At 51.1% G+C, this 19,488-nt stretch overlaps 1 long non-coding RNA gene across 1 annotated transcript; it reads left to right on the forward strand.

Annotated features, from left to right (window-relative positions):
* Positions 1-11,161: 11,161 nt before the first annotated feature.
* Positions 11,162-18,356, forward strand: LOC140604968 (uncharacterized). The gene is made up of 3 exons (XR_012007759.1): positions 11,162-15,970; positions 16,857-17,424; positions 17,728-18,356. It is a non-coding gene; the product is annotated as an uncharacterized lncRNA (long non-coding RNA).
* Positions 18,357-19,488: the final 1,132 nt, after the last annotated feature.

Consider the following 19,488-nt stretch of genomic DNA (forward strand, 5'->3'; position numbering starts at 1 on the left):
TGAGATTTCTTCACATACCTTATGAAGACTCACACAACCTGGTGCAAGCCGGGTGCTGTTCTCCGGTCCACGCGCACCACGTTCTACGGCCAATCCATCAGGTGCATGACAGCCGCCCTGTACCATAGCCACACATCTGCTATACCTGACACAACGCCACACCTGAGTTTGTGAAGTCCCAGGGCCTTCCGAAGAATTAAGTCTTAAAACAATAAGTTGAAAAACCGCTCAAGATTAACATAACTTTTAACTCTTTTTGATTTAAAAGAAAGTACGAATAGCACAGTATGTGGTTGAGTGAAGATACTGAATGTATCGTGAGGGTGTGTGAAAATGAAAACTGGAAGCATGAAACCTCAAAATCCAAGAGCAGAGAATGTCCTATCTATGTTACCAAATGTGTCAATTATTTTGAATAAGTGATCAGGTTATTAGGTATTAGGTAATCTCAGACTGTGGCTTCAGAGAGTCTTAGGGTAAAGATTGAATACACCATCCGTGCCAGTTAGGGGCTTCCCTTGAGCACCGGCTGGTGGCCAGGTTGGGGGAGAGACGCAGGAAAGAGGCAACAGGGTGGGGGGTGGCCTTCCAGGTCCTCACTGCGTGGACAGATGTGCTGTGTGCAGGTGTGCAGGGCCCCGCTGAGCGGCGAGGCTGTCACTTCCTGGGGTGCTGGGTAAGGCCTCTTGACTCTATTGAGCTTTGCTCTTACGGAGCAGGGAAGGCTTGAGTTTTCATTTTTAGGAGATGGGAATATAAGTGTTGTATCAGTTCCCATGCAGCCATCACAAGTGACCGTGGATCTAGTTGCCTAAAACACATACACCCATCATGTGACGGTTCTGAGGCTCGGAGGTCTTGCACACTCCCGCTCGCCAGCAGGGCTGGCTCCTTCTGGAGGCCTGGGGGAGAATCTTGCCTTTTCTGTCCCCTGGCTCACAGCCTCCTGGCCACCACACTGCTCTTGCTTCTCTTGTGCTCACGTCTCCTCCTCTGACCCTGACTTCCCGCATCCCTTTTATAAGGACTCCTGGGTTGCCGTGGGCCCCGCTAGACAGTTCAGAAAATCTCCCCAGGTCAGCATCCCTAAATAATCACATCCACATTCATCCGCTTCACCCTCTAGGGTGGGACAGTCACAGGTTCTGGGACTACCACGCGATCCTCTTTACGGGGCATTACTCTGCCTACTAGAAGTATATTTTTTATTTAAGATATGTGGGAGAGCTTCACATTGAAGGAGAGAGCTTTTTTGAGGGCTCCTGGGGAGACAATTCAGGATTTTCAGCAGAAACTGGTGAGACTGCTTCTGGAGAAATCAGGAGGGGAGGCTGCACCTGGCTGAGGGACAGAGAAGGATTCCAGCCACACTCCGTCCGTGGTGGCTGTCCCAGGCTCATGAGGAGGGCACCGGCCATGCACTATGATGGAGGGAGACCCCGTCCTGAGAGGCTTACTGGTTGGTTCAAGGACATGCAGTGCGTTGAGAGCTACAAACTGAGGACCCCCGGCCAGCCTGACAGAGGAGACCAGGGAGGACTGCCCTGGGGACACTGGAGGTGAGGGGACAGCCAGAAAGGGGCAGCGGGAGCATCAGGGAACAACACAGTCCTCGGGGGCTGGTCATCCACCTGCTGGACCTCTTGTCCACCATCCCCCCACCTCTACAGCAGGGGACCCCACCCGCTCAGTGGGGTCAGGGCATCCCACGGGGGCTGGACTCAACACAGGGCCTGTCGGCTTCTGACAAGCCTCTCCCCTTTCCAGGACTCTCCTCAGGACATCACCCTCGCAGTGCCTCGGCCGGGAGCCCAGGGCCTAGCTTCTGCCCGCAGCCTCCACTTTGTGTGGCCTCCCCTCTGCAGCCTCCACCTGCAGCCTTCCCAGGCAGATGGCCTGTCTCCCCACTCAAGGCCTCCACCACGGGGGCCCCTCCTGTGTTCCCTGCCACCGCCCTGGCCACCACCCACTGGGGGCCCTGGCCCTGGTCCCGAAGGCAGACCCAGCCTCCCCCCGGCGCCTCCCACCAGAGGGCCAGCAGCGCCCACCCGGAGCCACCTCTTCTCCCTTGCTCCCTGCTCTCTCGGGCCAAGCGGCAGGCTGGCCACCCCTCGGCCCCCCGCCCCACCGTCATCCTCCAGACGGGCCCGCCTGGGCTGCTGGGAGGCCGGTTCCTCTGTCTCCCCCTCTAGCCTCTGTGGGCTGAAGTCTAAATGGATGCATCAAAACGGCCGCCACCCGAATAGTCAGAAAAAATGCCAAGTGCCATTAAAAATCTCTTATTTTAAAATAAATTTCCAGCATGCAGGCAAGAGAAAACCATGCTTCTTTTCCTGCGAGCTCTGGGACAGCTGGATGCCACTGCGTCTTCCCCAGTCATTTCTGGTCCAGGTTCTCGAGAACATATTTCATGATCAGTTCCTAAAATGTCTGGAGCAAAATGATCTAATGACCCTTTATCAGTGTGATTTTGGGCACCCTCCTGCTGCCCTCCCTATGTGAGATAAATCAAGATCCTTAATTAGCAAAGCCTGTGTGATTGCCAAAACCATGAATTAGTTTGTGCGCTACCTGCAGGATCACAAAAGTACAGTAGTTACAATTAATGGATTTAATTTTAAATGCAAAGGCCTATGTATCAAAGTGCTAAAGGAGTCCATTTTGGCATTCTTATTACTCTTTAATTATAATTGATGTACCTGGGAAGGATGTCAGTGGCATCCATTTTTACACAGGTGTTAGGATCCCCTTAACAGCTCCCCACTCTCCTAGAGCTCGTCCATGGTAGGCAACACGGTTTCGATGAAATTCAAATTTATTAGGGTTATTAAAAGTCATTAATTATTTGGCACCATCTAGATTTCCTTTGCTTCAGCCTTAATGAAAATTGACAGTTTTATATTTTTAGGTGTGAATGCGGGGGTTGGGTTTTGAGTGCATCGGCCTCCCCCATCACTCTCCGATTGCTACCCGACCTCCGCTCCCTCGTCCCTCGCACATCCCATGCTGATTTGTGGCCCTTTCCCTGTCAAACAAGTGGGCGATTTGTCTCCCCCGTGCTGGTCTCCATGGGCCCTGTGGACACCCCCCACCGAAACCCAAGGACGAAGTCTCAGGACAGGAGTGGGCCGCAAGGGCAGGAGCTGAGCACAGCGAGAGGAGCAGAAGCTGGAGCAGCACAGCCATGCCCTGCAGTGTGATCACTGCCTCTCCACCTGACCTCTGTCCCCCTGCCTTGGGGGAGGGATGTGGGTGCTAAGCATCTGAGTGGGCATGGAAAAACCGAAGCCATGTGTGGGGTCACTCCTACAAGCGGAAGCTGGGTGAGCCGTCCGTCCTCTGCTCCCAGGGCAAGTTGGCAAATGAGGGTATAAATAGTGTCAGGGGCACCCCGACTGTAGAAGCCCATTGTCCGGCGCTCATGAGCCATCCCGGGAGACCAGAGGTCTGTGCTAACACCTCCAAGCGTCCCCCCCAAAACCAGCATGGTGCTCTGGTTGGTGAAGCATGAAATCAATGCTGCTGGCTGCACGGGAGGACACGTCTATGTCGCAGGCGAACACAGGCTATGTGGGGGCCCCACTACTCATTGGCACCGACTCTCGCTCTGTGCACACTATGTTCCCTACACACTGTATACTGTTGTTCCAGGACATTCTTCAAGCTTCCATCATACAGATAGCAGCTCCTTCAAGAACTGGGCATTCCCACCTTAGTCAGAAGTTGATTTGGGGATGGGGAAGGAAGCCGAATCAGGAAGAAGCCTGGCAAAGCTCTGTGCATGTTCATGCTCTTACTCAGAGGCTTTGAAGCCACCTGCTAAAGTGCAAGTTTAGTCAACACAGTTCATTGGCTTTAGTATTTCATTTGTGGTGTGTAGATGCCTGTGAGCATGCACAGAGCAAGGGGAAGAACACATTCAAAGAAAACAGACTTCCCCTCTGGTTGTCCATATAGAAAAAGGGAGATGAATTAAAGGAATGATTTGTATCATTTAGGCCAAATACTGTGACCAAAGAAAAAGAGTTTGAATCTGAATCCTCATGGCTGACTGGCCAGCCACATGGACTGAGCCCAGGGCCCAGCGAGGCCACCACGGTTTCTGTCTGCCCTCTCCTCCTCACGTCCCCGTCAACACGTCCCCAAGAGGCCTATGACACCCTTGGCTAGAAGGACAGGCCTGGAATTAAGGGAGCAGTCTCTCTAAGTTCTTACTTAAAATACATAATACTTCGGGCGCCTGGGTGGCTCAGTTGGTAAAGCATCCGCCTTCAGTTGAGGTCATGACCTCAGGGTCCTGGGATCAAGTTCTGCATCCAGGTCCCTGCTCAGAAAGGACCTTGCTTCTCCCTCTCCCCCTGCTGGTGCTCTCTCCCTTTCAAATAAATAAATAAAGTCTTTTATAAATAGTCCACTATACTTAGGAACGGGGTTAGAGGGCTGTATGGGCAGGAAGAGTTGTCAACCTCGGCACTGGGATCAGATCGTTCTGTGCTGCAGGGGGTGCCCCATGGGGCTATAGGACATCTGGCAGCATCGGGCCCCTTGCAGGCTACCAGAGGCCCAAGGCTGGCTCTGGGGGTGCAGGGGCCAGGCGGCAGGGAGGGTGTCCTAGGCACCAGGAGCAGCCTCAAGTCCCCAGCCCCAGGCGGGGACACCAAAAGCCCCAACTGGAGCTTGGAGGATTCTTTTTTTTTTTTTTTTTTTTTTTTTTTCCTTTTGAGGATTCTTGAGCAGAAGCATTAGGACACCGATTGGGGTGGGGTCTTCGGGAACCAAGGGTCAGCAAGGGACGGACTCCCAACTGTAAGCAGCCCAGTCTCACGGGAAAGGCAAACGCAGAACCATGGATCTGGTGGTACGCACGTGTTGAGGGCCTCAAGCCTGGAGCAGAAAACCCAGCTGTGCCCCACGGCCCGGGGTCCCGGAGTCCTCCTGCTGCATCACCCGGACACCACCCAGGCCATCTTGCCCTCCCGGGGTTTTCTTGCCGGATCGCTCGGTGAGCATGCGATCCTCAGCCCCGCCCTCAGCCTGTGTTGCCAAGGTGTTTATACTGTACTTCTGACCCGAGGGCCGCGAGTTCCAAGCCCTCTCGTGCTCGTGCCCCATGAGGACAGCAGGTCGGTGCCAGCAGGTGGTGAAGGCCCCGACCAGACCCGCCCTCACCACCGTCCTGGGGGCTGCGGGTCCCCTCCCAGTCGCTGGGTCAGGAGACCATGCAAACTGCCGCTGCTCCCTGGGCAGGACCCAGGTCCTGGGCTGAGATCCAGCGGAGTGGCCATGGGCGTCTGTCACTTGTCACCTGAGCGGTGGCTGAGGACCCTGCTGGGTGAGGACTGGGCCCGGCCCTCCTCCCACAGCGGCAGGAAAGCCCCCCACCAAAGCCCCCCAAGAAGCAGAGGGCGCACATGGTGCCAGCTCACAAGGGAGCCCAAGGCAACCAGCTCACAGGGCCCGGAAATTAGCATTCCTCGCTCAAAAGCTCCCGAGTCCACCTCAGGAACGGAGGCCCGCTCTGTGCCTGTCATCACCTTCCCGGAGGAGAGCTCCTCACACTAGTGTTTGGGGTGTGCTCCCAGTGAGAGGAAAACCACGTTGCTCATTCGTAGGGAAAAACCAAGCTGAAAATGTTTCAGAATGTTCTAGGACATTCTTCAAGCACACATCATACTGGACCACAGAAGAGCATCTCCAGGGAGGCAAATGCACAGGAGGGTATTTAGTCCAGACAGGATCCAGACACCTCCTGTCCCAAGGGTCCTGGACACAAACCAGCACCCAGCACCTGGGAGTGACAGAGAGAAAGAGCCCTGCGTTTTCCCTTGGTCTCCAGACCCAGGCAGTAGTCAGTCCTAGTCAGTAAAACGGGCCCACACGATGCAGAATATCAAGTCAGGTCTCCGCTAAGCTCTCTGATAAATTATGAAAATCCAGAATGTTTCCCTTCTCTGTGGCTATTGCCCTCTGTTCTCCAACCAAATAGACACCATGGCTGGAAATCTGAAGAAGGAAGCAAAAGGTTAGAAAAACTTGTAATACTATTTCTTTACTTATTCTCAAGTATTTTTTTTTTAAGTTATAGCAGCTTAGGAGATGCAAGAAGAAAATTCAAATCTAAATTTAAATTAACCACTAGTTCTAGAATTTTCTACGGGCAACAGTAGGCCAAACCCAGGCCATGAATGGGTTTTCTTTGACCTGCACAGTGCTTATCACTCCATTTTTTATTTTAAAAATGTTTGAGGGCAGCCTGGGTGGCTCAGTGGTTTAGCGCCGCCTTCAGCCCAGGATGTGATCCTGGAGACTTGGGATCAAGTCCCACGTTGGGCTCCCTGCATGGAGCCTGCTTCTCCCTCCGCCTGTGTCTCTACCTCCTTTCTCTCTGTGTCTCTCATGAATAAATAAAATCCTTTTAAAAAAATGTTTGAATTGGGGCAGCTGGGGGGGCTCAGTTGGTGAAGCGTCTGCCCTTTGGCTCAGGTCATGATCTTGGGGTCCTGGGGTCAAGCCCCACATCGGGCTCCCTGCTCAGTAGGGAGTCTGCTTCTCCCTCTCTGCCTTCCCCCTGCTCATTCTCTCTCTCTCTCTCAAATAATAAAATCTTTAAAAAGAATTTTTTTTAGATCTACAGAAAACTAAACACATGGTACAAAAGCATTCACATATCCTACACCTAAATTCACCAAATGTTAACATCTTGTCACATTTACATTCTTGCTCTATGTGCATGTGTATGCATGCAGTACATGTCTGTGGATGTGAACGTGGGTGTGTATACACACGTGTCCATGTAGTTGTGGGCGTATTGTTTGGGTGGGCGAGGGTGTACACATTTTTTGCTGAACCATTTGAATGTAAACTACAAACAGCATGACTTTCACATCTAATACGTCAGCACACATCTCCTGAAGTGATGGGACAAGCACCATGTCACCATCACCCTGAAGACAACAGACCACCCCACAGATCACATGCTATGCCGTCCATCCTCAGATTTCCCCGCTTGTCCCCTAAATGCCATTTAAAGAGGGAGTTTTTAAAGTCATGATTCCCTGCAGGTCCCTACACAGCATTTGGATTTTACTCTGCTGGTCTCTTTTACACGAGGGATTATTTTCCACAGCATCAAATTGCCAGCTGAGGCCAGGCGGGGTCTCCCCGACTCTGTCTGGTGACCCCTCTCTGTAGTGTCCTGCTTGTTTCCTCCTAATTTTATGCAAGCTAGCATCTCTGGGAATAAGATGACACAGGTTATGTTTATGCAGAAGAGGTTTTTTTTGGCAAAACGCACTAGCATAGGACATACACACTCCCGTCTCCATGACGCCCACCCCAAGTCCTATAGTTCCTCTGCCTCTGCCAGCCTGGCCTCCTTGCCTGGGTCACAAGGGGCTGCGTTCAAGGCCACCGTGGCCCGGCTGGTGGTCAATCTCCCTGTGTGTGGCCTGGCCTAGTCCCTTGTGGGGTCCCAGGAGGACCTGAGAAACCAGGGTCAGGAGGCCCCTAGGCCTGATGGTTGTACAGTGGGGGGTTCCCAGAAAAGCCATGAATCTCACTGAAACTCCTAGAAACATCAAACAAGTGAAATCCCACCTTATGTATACACAACGCTACCTTCCTAAACCTTTTCCACATGGGAAAGCCCTCAGGGAGGCCAGAGTGGCTTCCCAAAGGCAGAATGATGGTAGCCAGGTCCAGGTGGTGAGAGCCCAGCTGTGTAGACATGTTCACATAACAACGTGACCACTCCTCAGCTGATTGTCCGTGGTCCCTCAGAGGAGCCCATGCTCCAGTCCCAGGACAGTCCACGGACTGTCAACCAGGAGAGGCTGACAGCAGCGGTGGGGGGGGCACGTGGGGGCTCCCAGGGCATCAGGGGCAGCTCTGGGACCTGTTAATTATCAAGCAGCCCCAGAAGGTGGCAGGTCCACACGCGAGCTATCTGTTGTGCATTCACAGAAGAGGGAGCAGTGGAATGGGAAGGACAAAGGAGGCTGAGAGTGGAGCCCTGAGGCCCAGGACCAGGTGACCTACCTCAAATCTCACCCCTGGTTTAGAAAGAAAATTCAAAGGAGCTACTCCCAAAGCTTTCCAGCTTGCAAAAACGTTACCCTTTATGAGCCATGTGGGGTCAGGGTGAATGCATTTATTCCTCCGGTCAAGGAGAGAATGGGGTTTGTGGATGTGAGACCAGAAACCCCAGGAAGCCAGATCTGAGAACAGTGAAGAACACAGTTACTACATATTCCGTGTTTGGCCTCAACAGTGAAAGAAAGAAAAAAGGACACTTTCTCAGTGGCTTAGCTATAAATTTTGTGGTAAATAGGGCACCTATTACATTAATTCTAAGTGATATTAAAGTGATTAGGTTTGAAAAAAAAACAAAAAATCCAAAAACCCCACACCAAAGCCATCAACCAGGCTGTGCTCTTGGGCACAGCCGGCGCCCTGACCCACTTTTCATCCTTCCACCTTGACGTCGGCGCAAGGCTGGAGTGCTCTGGCTCAGCTGGCTTCCAGGCACTCCTGTGACTCTCAATTAGGTAGAAATTTTAGGAGCAACAAAAATTATGGGAGGAATGTAGCTCCATCAGTCATTTTCCCACAGAACAGTGGCAATTTGAAGAGTTTTAGCACTCTGAAGGTCAAGATTAAAAACCAAGTAATTTATTACCACTGATTTAGAGATTAACATTGTGCCAATTAATCAATTACTCAATGTGACGAATTGACAATTAATTGACATTTCAGCTCCAATCTGGCAAAGCTTTTTGATTTCCATCGTGAATAATATAAAATGTCTAAATTGAAAGGTTATGAGTGTTCCTTCCAAGATCAAAATAAAAGGAATAAAGGAGGATGCATAAGATTAACCATTCACGAAATATTAATACAGTGAATATATGTCATTGTCGTGCCAGCGAGCCATGTCACTGGTCGGTTGAGCCGAAGAGGATGAAACCAAGGACCTTTTCTCACGGGCAACTTGTGTTTGTCTTTTTTATTCTTTAGGCAAAAACAGGTGCTCATGAATTCACAAAAATTTCTCATCACCATGAGTGCTGGAGGCGACCTCTCCAGAGCATTCAGGCCTCAACAGCATTACACACATGGGACTTTCTATGGGGTTCACAGGGTCAGTTTGGAGCTCCTCCCCAAACAGCTCTTGGTGTTCACTGGAGATAGGACTGATCCAAGGTCAGGACGAGCTCATACTGACCCTCTGGGGCAGCTGGCTGGGGAGCGAGCTGCCTGAGAGCTCAGCTATGTCACAGCAAAGGACTGGGGTCCACAGGTCCCCTATGAACTTGAGGAGCCAACAGATGCTGGGAGTCTTAGCAGAGAAGCAGAGACATCCAGGAAAGTCATGTGAGAGGGAAGAGCAGGAGAGGCCTCGAAGTTTGGAAAAGATTATTGCTTTCTTCTTTGGCTACTGTCCTCCCTTCCTGTCCTGGTCACCCTGTTCCTGAGCTCACAAAAGACTGTGACCTCTCGGGCTCCTGACCTTACCTTGTGCTGGAACCTGTCCCCTCTGCATCTCAATCCTGCTTGTCCGCCTCCTTGGAGACCCACTTCTGCTCTTTACCAGAGAGAGCAGAGGCCCAGAACCCTGAAGAGAAAAGCCAGGGTGGGGGTGGGGGGTTGCAGCTGTGGCAGGAGTGCCACTCACCTCTGGGACAGCTTCTTCAGGAGTACAAGGAGAGGGTTGGAACTCAGAAGGCCTTGCCCCAGAACGCCGTCACACTGGAGGCACAACCCGAATGACATTCAGCTTCCAAGAATCAGAACTATCATTAGGCAAAGGGACCGGTAAGTCCACTGCAGGGAAAAATTAAGTTTTTGATAAAAATAGCTGAAAAGTAAAATGGCAAGAGACCACTGAAACGTGTGCTGCAGTGAATGGTGGCCTCCTCCCATCTGAGGGCACCTGTCCACACCCAGGGAGGCCACAGGCATCTGGCCAGCAGCCCATGTTCTCCTTCACGACGCTCCAGCGGCATAAGGCTCTCTCCTTTCCTTGGATTAGCTCAGAAAATTGAGCTCAGTTCTTCAACTGAGGGTTCAAGAAGGAAGGCAGACACAGGAGGTTTGCAGAATAAGCTCTCAGGGGGCACAGCTGGGTTCACCCGCGCCCACTGCCGCTCTCTGGCGTCTTTTTCACTTTCTCTAGTCGTCTGCTCTCAACTTGCTGTCTTTAGAGCAGTCAGCTTCCAGCCAGGGGGAGGTAGAAGGCTTGCGCCTCCGTCACACAACAGTCAAAACTGGAAGATGTGCCTGCAGTGGGGACACAAGAGGAGACGCTGGGGAGGGAGAGGGGCCCAGCCCGCGTCCTGGGCGGGGCCTCCAGAGGTCAGCTCTTGCCAGGTAAGCACAGGAACAAGGGTGACCAGCACAGGAGGAATGGAGGCCACGGGGACCAAGTTTATAGCAGGGGTGAGGCTGTGCCCGCCAGAGGACCCCTGGCCGGTCCCCAGTCCTGCCCAGGCTTCAAAGATGATGACTGCTCACCCGGCCCAGCTCTCTCCTTGTGACACCACATCAGCGAGGAAGGCAACCAGCTGCAAGAACAGAAAACCTCTCCCACAGTGGCTCCTACACCCAGGGACTTCGTCTCTGCCACGAGTCCCGAGGTAGGTGACCCACACCCGACCCACATCGATTCAAGATGCTGCCAGACCCTCAGGCTCTTCGGTGTCTCTGCTCTCTTCCTCGCATTGAGCGTGCTCATTTCCACACTCGGGCTTATTACCCGATGATTTCGGGGTGCAGGCTGCCTGTCCGGAGTCCATCCGTCCCCTTGCCAGGCAGAAAGAAGGTAAGAGGAAGGAGGAAGGAAAGAGAGGAAGGAGGGCTTCCTGAGTGAGGCTAGAGGAACTTTCCTAGAAATCGTGCCATCCGGCCTACATCTCGTTGGTCAGAACCGTCACGTGGTCTCATAGACTTTCCCAGGCATCCCCTCCGACTTTCTCCTCACATCTCATTGGTCAGAACCGTGTCACGTGGCCACCTGAACTTTCCCAACAATCACACCCATAACTCTCCTTGCTTCTCATTGGTCAACTGTCACGTGGTCTCATAGACTTTCCCAGGCATCCCCTCCGACTTTCTCCTCACATCTCATTGGTCAGAACCGTGTCACGTGGCCACCACAGCTGCCGAAAGAGTTCGTGGTTTTGTTGGGCACAGTTTCTCTCCTCCAAAACCTGCGCTCTTTTCAAAAGTTAGCAGCTGGGCCTTAGGTGTATCAGACAGGTATTAATGGGTCTGGGAAAGGCTCGGAGGGGGCGGGACAAGCCGGTGGAACAGAAGCACAGACACGCAGCACACAGTATGTCACCCCAGGTCGGCTGCTCCGGGTAAGACAGGTGTCGCTCGTGCCCACCCCAGACTGTGACCTGGAAATCCTAGGTCTCCAAGGGACGCTGCCTTCTAGACCACGTTGTTCTCTAAGCAAATTAGAGATGAAGGCCGATTGCATCATTTCTCTTAATTAGCAATCCAATCTCCTTCAGGGGCTGGGAGCCCAAAAGTGAAATCTGTCATCCCGAGTTCTCTTTCCGCTCCCTCTCCAAGCAGAAGGGGGAAGGTATGGATGTAATGTACCCACTGAGCATTTGCGTCAAAGCCCACCAGCGAAGACAGAGAGCCGAAGAGAGCATTAGCATTTAAGTAGCCTGTTAATGTCTAGAAACCTAAACAGGCACAGAACAGCAATAAAGGAGCTCTTCAAATGTTGCTGGAGAATGTCCATAAAGAGGATATAATGAAAAGGACTGCCCAAATGTGCAAGGATAATATAGTTAATGTATTACTTCTTTTATTATTTTATCATCTTTCATTAATTGCTGGCAGCATGCCTGCAGGAGTTGGTTCTATGGAAAGGGCTTTTAGGTAAATGTCTTAAGTGAAACGACCACTTAGAACCTGCGAACAAGGTTGAACCAAGGTTCACTTGACTTCAGTAAATCTTGTCTGAAGAGGGTACAGAGGAGGGAAGAAGGGGATTCATTGTGGGACAGCCTAGCAGTGCAAGTGCTTAGCTACCCCAGAGCTGCTTGGAACCACTGCCTCAAGTTTTGAAGCACAAGATGTGGGGGCTCCTCTACCATTTGCCACCACTGCCCTGCTGTGTGGCTCTCAAGAAGTGACTTCCAATTTCGATGTCCTCCTCTCTGCACCTGCTCAGCAGAGACTTTCCTGGCACCAGGCTAACTGCCTCCTCTTAGGGTCACTGTTAATTCCTGGGGAGGCCAGGAGGGGTATGGGACATAACGATAAGCCAGAAAGTGGCCCAGAACACGGATGCCACTTGTTCAGGACTGTCGGAGACCCCCAGAAACTCTCTGGTGCACCCTCTTTAAAGCCCCTGGCCACCCGTCATCTTGGGTGTGCTCCACCACCTTTCTGAGGACAGCAGAGGGCCACGGTCTCAGGCCTGCCCTTGGTGCCAAGATGTTCCTGCCACACTGCCATTTTGTAACCCATCAGCCTCTTCTTCCTGCCAGTCTGGAAAAAAAGTATAAAAATGCTGCCAACTCCAAATTTCAGCAGCTTAACACTCCCCTCTTTTTTTGCACATCTCAGATTCCATCTCATTTCATTCGGCAAACATTTGTGGAGCATCTCCTGTTGGCCTCACACTGGGAGGTAAAGTCAAGAAAGTGGCTGCTGCTGAGCCACAGGCCGGAAGGGACTAGTGCCTGACCTCGGGGTGGCCGTGGACAGGGGCTTGATGGCCAAGGTTGGTTGTCAGGAGGTAGATCCACGAGGAGGTACAGGCAGAGAAAGGAGCTGACTTTTTCAGGCTTGACCTCTGGGTCTGCTGGACATTTCCACTCAGGTGTCCCATTCATATCCTCAAACTACCAAATCCCAAATGGAAAGAATCAACTTTCCCCCAAAACTAACTCTCCTCACACATTCGACTTCTTTCAATGACCCTAGACTAACTTTCTTCTGCACCAGCCTTTTGTGTGCCCCCTAACCTCTGGCCTCCATTTAAGCCTTTAAACTCCTGGATTTTGTGCCAGAGGTGCAAATTTGTGGAATTCAACAGGACTGATTGGAGTCCTTCCTGAGTTAACTGTCCTAACCAGTACTTCCATCTCCCCACCCTAACAGACTTCTTGTTTGGTCATATATCTAAAGTGGACCCCACCCTCTCCATACACTGTTTATTTTGCCATCTCATTTGGTTCTTTTCCTAAGGAAACTCTACCCTCAGCATGGGGCTTGAATTCACGACCCCGAGACCAAGAGTCACGTGTTCACCAACTAACTGCTCAGCCAGGCGCCCCTCTTTGGTAACAATTTTTGCTCTCTGAAATTATCTTGTGTATGCATTGACTTGTACCTTATATGTCTTTCCCAAGTAGAATATAAATGTCATGATGGCAGAGACCTCAACTATTCTGTCCCTTGCTGTATTTCCAAGGCCAAGACCAGGGCGTGGTGTCTACAGGGAGCCTGATAGATACTTGTTGAGTTAATGAACTCATCTCCTTTGCTTTCATATTCCTCTTCATTCCGTATTACTCAACACTGTCAAGTCCGACTTCTCAACACAGTTTTATACTACTCATCTGTGGCTCAGAAAACACAGAATCTTCCCATCACCTAAGAAAGGTTTCAGCTCAGCCTACCTCAGCACCCACAGTGATCCCATCCAAGCTGGCCTTCCACCTACAGCTTTTGCACAGACACGCCTTGCACAGTTCCACATGTCCTAGCTAGAACTTAGTTTCAAGGAATAGAAACCAATTGGAGCTGGTTAAATCAAACATTGTAGGATAGTAGAGTTTCTGTTTTCCTAGATGAAAAGAGCTATGGAGGCAGAGGGTAGTGATGGCTGCACATCTGGCTGGAGGCAAACAGCATCTTGTCTACAAACGCTGTTATTGGGGGCTTCCCTAACCAAAGGCCGTTTGCCACCTAACCACCCCAGAGTGAGTACCACCAGGTGAAATGCCCTGCTTGTGCACACAAGCAGTTCTGTACACCGTGTGGTGTCGTGTGGCATCATGTGGCGTGTGGTCCTGAAACACAGTGGCTTAAAACAGGAATAATTGCTTTTCCTCGCAAATCTCCAATTTAGGCAGAACTCAGCAGACACACTTCCTCACACAGTGGAACGGGTTCCAGAATGGCTCATGCACGTGGCTGTGAGCTAGCAGCTTGGCCCAGCCTGCTGGCCTCAGTTCTCCCCAACACAGGCTCCTCCATGTGGCTCTTTGGGCTTCCTCACAGCGTGGCAGGTGGCCTCCATGAGCAAAAGTTCTAGGAAGCCTGGGCAAAAGCCACACAGCTGCTTATGATCTGGCCTTGGAGGTCTCAGGATGTAATTTAATGGGAGGAGAAGAGACAATGTGTGGCCATCTTTAATCCATCACACACAGAGAGCTCTGAACAGCTTTTGCATGCCTCGTTCCCAAATGTGAACTGATAGCCAAATATCACAAGAGATTTGAATAGAGCTTCCAACACAAAGACAAAGATGAAACTAAGGAAAAATAGAGGAAGTCACTAAAAAGCAAACAAAAAAGAGCAAAAGAAAACTAAAAACCAAATTACTGTAATGAATATCATCAGAGAAATAAGGGAGATACTGGATTCATGAAACAATAGAACAGAATGTTAGTTTATTTTTTTTAAGACCTATTGATTTATTTTAGGGAGAGACAGCACACGTGCACGAGCAGAAGGGGCAGAAGGAGACAAAGGATCTCCAGAAGACTCCATGCTGAGCACAGAGCTGGACGTGGGGCTCAACCCCACAACCCTGAGATCACGACCTGAGCCAAAATCAAGAGTCAGATGCTTAACCAACTGAGCCACCCAGGCGCCCCCCAGAATCAGTTTAAACCAGGAGAAGCCCTGCTTCTCCCTCTGCCTGTGTCTCTGCCCTCCCCCCATCTCTCATGAATAAATAAATAAAATCTTAAAAACAAAACAAAACAGGAGCAGTTCACAAGTAACCAGTTGCTGCTCTTAGATACTAAAAATAGGATCCTGAATTTAAAAATTCAAAGCTTGGAAAAGAAAGCTGAAGAAATCTGTCTGGAAAAATGTACAGAGTCAAAAAGATTGAGTAGGAGAAGAAAATAAGAAAATTAGAGGATCAACCCCAAACGTCCGTTAGACAAACAGGAGTTCCAGAAAAGGAGAAGAGATAAAACAGGAAAGAAGAAAGTACAACAAACAAACCAACAAAACCCAGTACATTTCCCAGGACTGAAGGACGTGACTCTTCAGATGGAAAGGGCTGGGTGGACATGTCGCACATCACTGGTTCTGAAAGAAGAGTCTTCCCTGAAGGGTATTTGAGGCCGAGCAGTGTGATTCCCACTGCTGGCTGTTGCCCACGGAGTAAATATTCTGCCACCAGGTATCCATTCTGCCATTGATGGATTTGCATGTTCCCAGTCGGGGGCTACGATTACATTTTGCCCCCCGTGAATGTGCTTATTTGTATCTTGTGGGTGCACATGGAGAAGTAGAGTTAGGAACCATGGGCTGTAGGTACAATCTGTTGTGGTGGAGGCAGTCAGTCAGTTTTCCAGAGTGGTTGAGCCAAGTGACATCACAGTCAGCAATTCTGGAGAGTTCCAGTGGTGTCATTCATGTCAGCAGTAGATGCCGTCTTTTTCACCCATTGCCTTTGAGGTCAGCGTCGTGAATTTTACAAAGACCCACCAGAAGGAAGAGCCCTCTACGATGCGGGAGCTCTTTGAATCCGGTTCCGGAAAGAACGTAAACAAGAAGGCAGCTAAACAAGGCAGAGGTAGCAGGTGCCAAATCCTGTGTCACCGGCCACATTATGGGCTTCAGATTTGAGTCTGTGCACACTGGAAGCTACTGAAGAACTGCTTTTGAGAGTCTGGAATGTCCTTTTGTCCACAGTGTGGAAAGCAGACTAGAGAAGCCAAAAGCGATGCCCAGAGGGCACCAAGCTATGGGGACATCTCAGGTTGGTGCTGATGGAGGCTTGGGCTGGGGGCTGGAATGCATAGAAGTGGGTTCAGGAGTGATTTGGTGGGAGCATCCAGGCATCCCAGTGACAGACGGGTGGTGTAGATGGACAGTCGCGGGGAGCCCCGCAGAGCTCCCCTGTGCCTGGCTTAGTCACCAAGTGAGTGGTGGCACCATGACCAACAGAACACTAGAAGAGCAGTGGTTTTAAGGGTAAGGAGGCGATGAGTCCATCCTGGAGATGTTGGTGGGAGCTGCCTGAAAGTCACCCACATGGAGACCGCAGACCAGCAGCCACGCGATTCCGTCCGAGCGCTGGAGGGCTTGAGGATGAGGATACTGAGTCAGGAGTTAGAACCATGAAGTTAGATCCGTCATACAGAAAGACGGTTTAACATGAGAATAGGCCGGGATCCCGAGAAAATGCAACATTTGATAAACGCAGGAAAATCCACAAGCTATGGTAGAAATCGAGGTGGGCACCGCCAGAGGCGAGCAGGGGGCGTGGGATGAGGAGAAGTGGATCTAGGAGCCCCTGAGGGAGACTCCAGGCCTCTGGGTGACAGGTGGGCGCATAGATGAGGGTGGGCTCGGGGGGATGGGCTTGGGGTGGCATAGGAGTCGAGTCGGAGGAAGGCAGGAGAGGCAGGGAGGGGACGCCGTGAGAGCGTGACAGCTAGACTTTCCATGTTTTCACCCAAGATCAGCAGGTGATATCCCTCCCTCTACACCTCTCCCACCCCACCTAAGCATCTTCTCTTGCCTCACAGGGCGCCCGGGGATGAGGAGATGCTTGTCCCAAACTCAGTGGGCATCCCAAGGTCACATCCGCTCCGTGGGTGTGGGATTGGGTCTGGAGGAGGATGTCCTTTTCTCTGTCACAGATGCTCATCCCTGATCCATCTGCTGAAGCCTCGGGAGGCTCTGCAGGGCAGGCGGGGTTTCGCTCCCAGAGATGCAAGGGCAGCTCAGAGGGCACGTCCAGGGAGGACAGGACCACCTGGATGCACCGCTACAGGCCCCTGTTCTGTGGCTTCTGTGGTATGTAGGGGAAGCAAGTTCCCAAAGAGCCAGCGTGATCTCACTCTTCACAACGACCCCTTCTGATCCTGAAGCAAACGTCCTCATGGCCCGGCTGTTCCTTGCCCAGCAGAGCAGCTGGGACACAGCAGGGACGGCTTGGCCACAGCATTCTGGATGACAGGCACTTCCCCCAGCTATCACCCACTTGAAAGAACCCGACATAGGACCAATATTTGAAAAGTCTCATGTAAGAACCAGGCCAGCCCCAGAAGCCAAGGTTAACTCCTCGTAGTTCCCTGTGCTTGTTCATTCCTGACCCAGAAACCCAAGATGTGACATTTCCGAGGTGTTGAACGAACGTATGCAGCTGAGAACTGGGGCAGGCTCATTTGTTTGTGCAGTGTTGATGGCCAACGTTAATCACCAAGGGTAAGTGGAAGAAATCATTCCTGTTCATTTGCAAATGGAAATCAAATGAGAACTGGGCCCCATGCATCAGCGTTTTCACTTCCAAATGAAAGTTTCAGAAAGACGCTGACCTTGGCTTGCCTGGCAGCACATGCCCGCGCTCAGAGCATTCTGTGCCTTCCCCAGACGCTCCTGGGCTCTGCCATCCTTCCTGGTCTCGAAGGCAGACAGACCCATTTAGTTTGGAAAGTATGAAGCATTTCAGATGCTGTGAAAGCACACGCACATACAAACAGCCACTTCTCTCTTTTTATTGCTCTGCAGAGACCCAGAGATGCATTCCTCCTCGCTTAAGGAGCCCAAGCAAATTATGCTGAAATCCTTCCAAGGGTTGAAATATGTTTATAAATTCTCCTTGCTGAACTGTTGGCCCCAAGAAATCTTATAATAATAAAGCGCTTACGTGTTGGGTGGGTTGCTTGGGTTCTTACCCCTCTGCCCCCACCCCCATACATGTGCAATGTTTTCTGTTTATGGAGCAGTGTGTTACTATCACATCTTCTCATTTACCACCCACAAAAGGATATGCATCAAGCACTGAAGTAAGAGCCCCATGTATCAGATGGGTAATGAATTTCTCCCCACGCTGCTGGATTCATTACCGTGATTTATGGCTGTTTTAATGTACACAGCCTTCTTAAACAACTTAGAGTTGATTGTTCTGGAACTAGGTCTGAGTCTCAGATAACTCCCTGGAGCTGTGCCATTGTTCAGGAAAGTTAATGGTGTCCCTGGGCAGGTAAACAACCTTGGATCAAAGGCTTTAGGTTACCCACAAACACCATCGATTGAAATGGGAAGGGCTTATAATGGGGTGGGGGGCACCGCTATGATAATCCTTCTAAAGGCCGAAGCAACCCAGAGCAACCGGGAAGTGCATCTCCATCGGAGGGGCTCTGTGATACCCAGGACAGAAGGAGCTACAAGCGGGGGGGGGGGGGGGGGGGGGGGGGGGGGGGGGGGGGTGCTGCGGCCCGGCCCTCCTCAACTGGCAGGACACCTCTGTGGTCCTCCCCCTAGTAGCTTAGTAGCTCTACAGAGACAGGGTGACTGGAGCCGCCAGAGTGCTGGAACCAGACCCCTGCTGGTGCCACCCCGAGAGGACCAATCTGAGTTATTTCATGCATAAACATGACCCTTTTTTTATTCACAAGCAACCTTTGTAGTTTGGTCTTTAATACGTTTAACTGAATTATCTAATGAATGGCTTTGACATATTGTCCATAATTAGACCTAAAGCAAGCAAATTGGACATCAGGGCAGGTTTTTAAAAAAGGGTGGGAAGCAGAGCAGTGGAGGGAGAGCAACAAGTTATGGAGGAGGGGTCCTTCGTTTTACATAAAGTCACTGGGGATGCTTGATGGAAGTGGGACGCCTGATGGAAGCTTCAGTGGGATGGGCCAGAGCTCAAACAAAGAAAGAAGCCTCCAGAAAGAGGCAGGGATAGTATGTGGGCTCTGCAGAGGGAGGGTAACATTCTGACAGCACTGCCTGGAAGGCGGGGGGCGGGGGGGGGACGGCAAGGGTGCCTGGGAAAGACTTCCTACCTATGCCCAGGTGGGAATCCTCATGGGAGGCACAAGGCCTCTGATTGCCCAGGACAAGTGCCCAGTGGTGCAGAAGGGGCATTCTCTCCAACCATCAGGTGAGCTCTGAGCAGGGTCCACTGATGCATCAGCTGCCTGGAGGTTCCAGGGTGAATGGCACCTGCTGTTTCTACCCTTGCTCATCACAGTGAGACAGAGAATATTTAACAACATCCTATATCTTCTTGCTTTTTTTCTTTTTTTTTCCAGATTAAAGTCACCTCTTTTTTAAAGATATTTATTTACTTATTTATGAGAGACACACAGAGAGAGGCAGAGACACAGGCAGAGGGAGAAGCAGGCTCCCTGGGAGCCCCATGTGGGACTCCATCCCAGGTCACGCCCTGAGCTGAAGGCAGATGCTCAACCACGGAGCCACCCAGTTGTCCCAAGTCATCTCTCTCTCTCTTTTTTTTTTTTTTTTAAGATTTTATCTATT

This window comes from Canis lupus, chromosome 15, assembly GCF_048164855.1.
Source record: "Canis lupus baileyi chromosome 15, mCanLup2.hap1, whole genome shotgun sequence".
NCBI classification, from domain to species: Eukaryota; Metazoa; Chordata; class Mammalia; order Carnivora; family Canidae; genus Canis; species Canis lupus.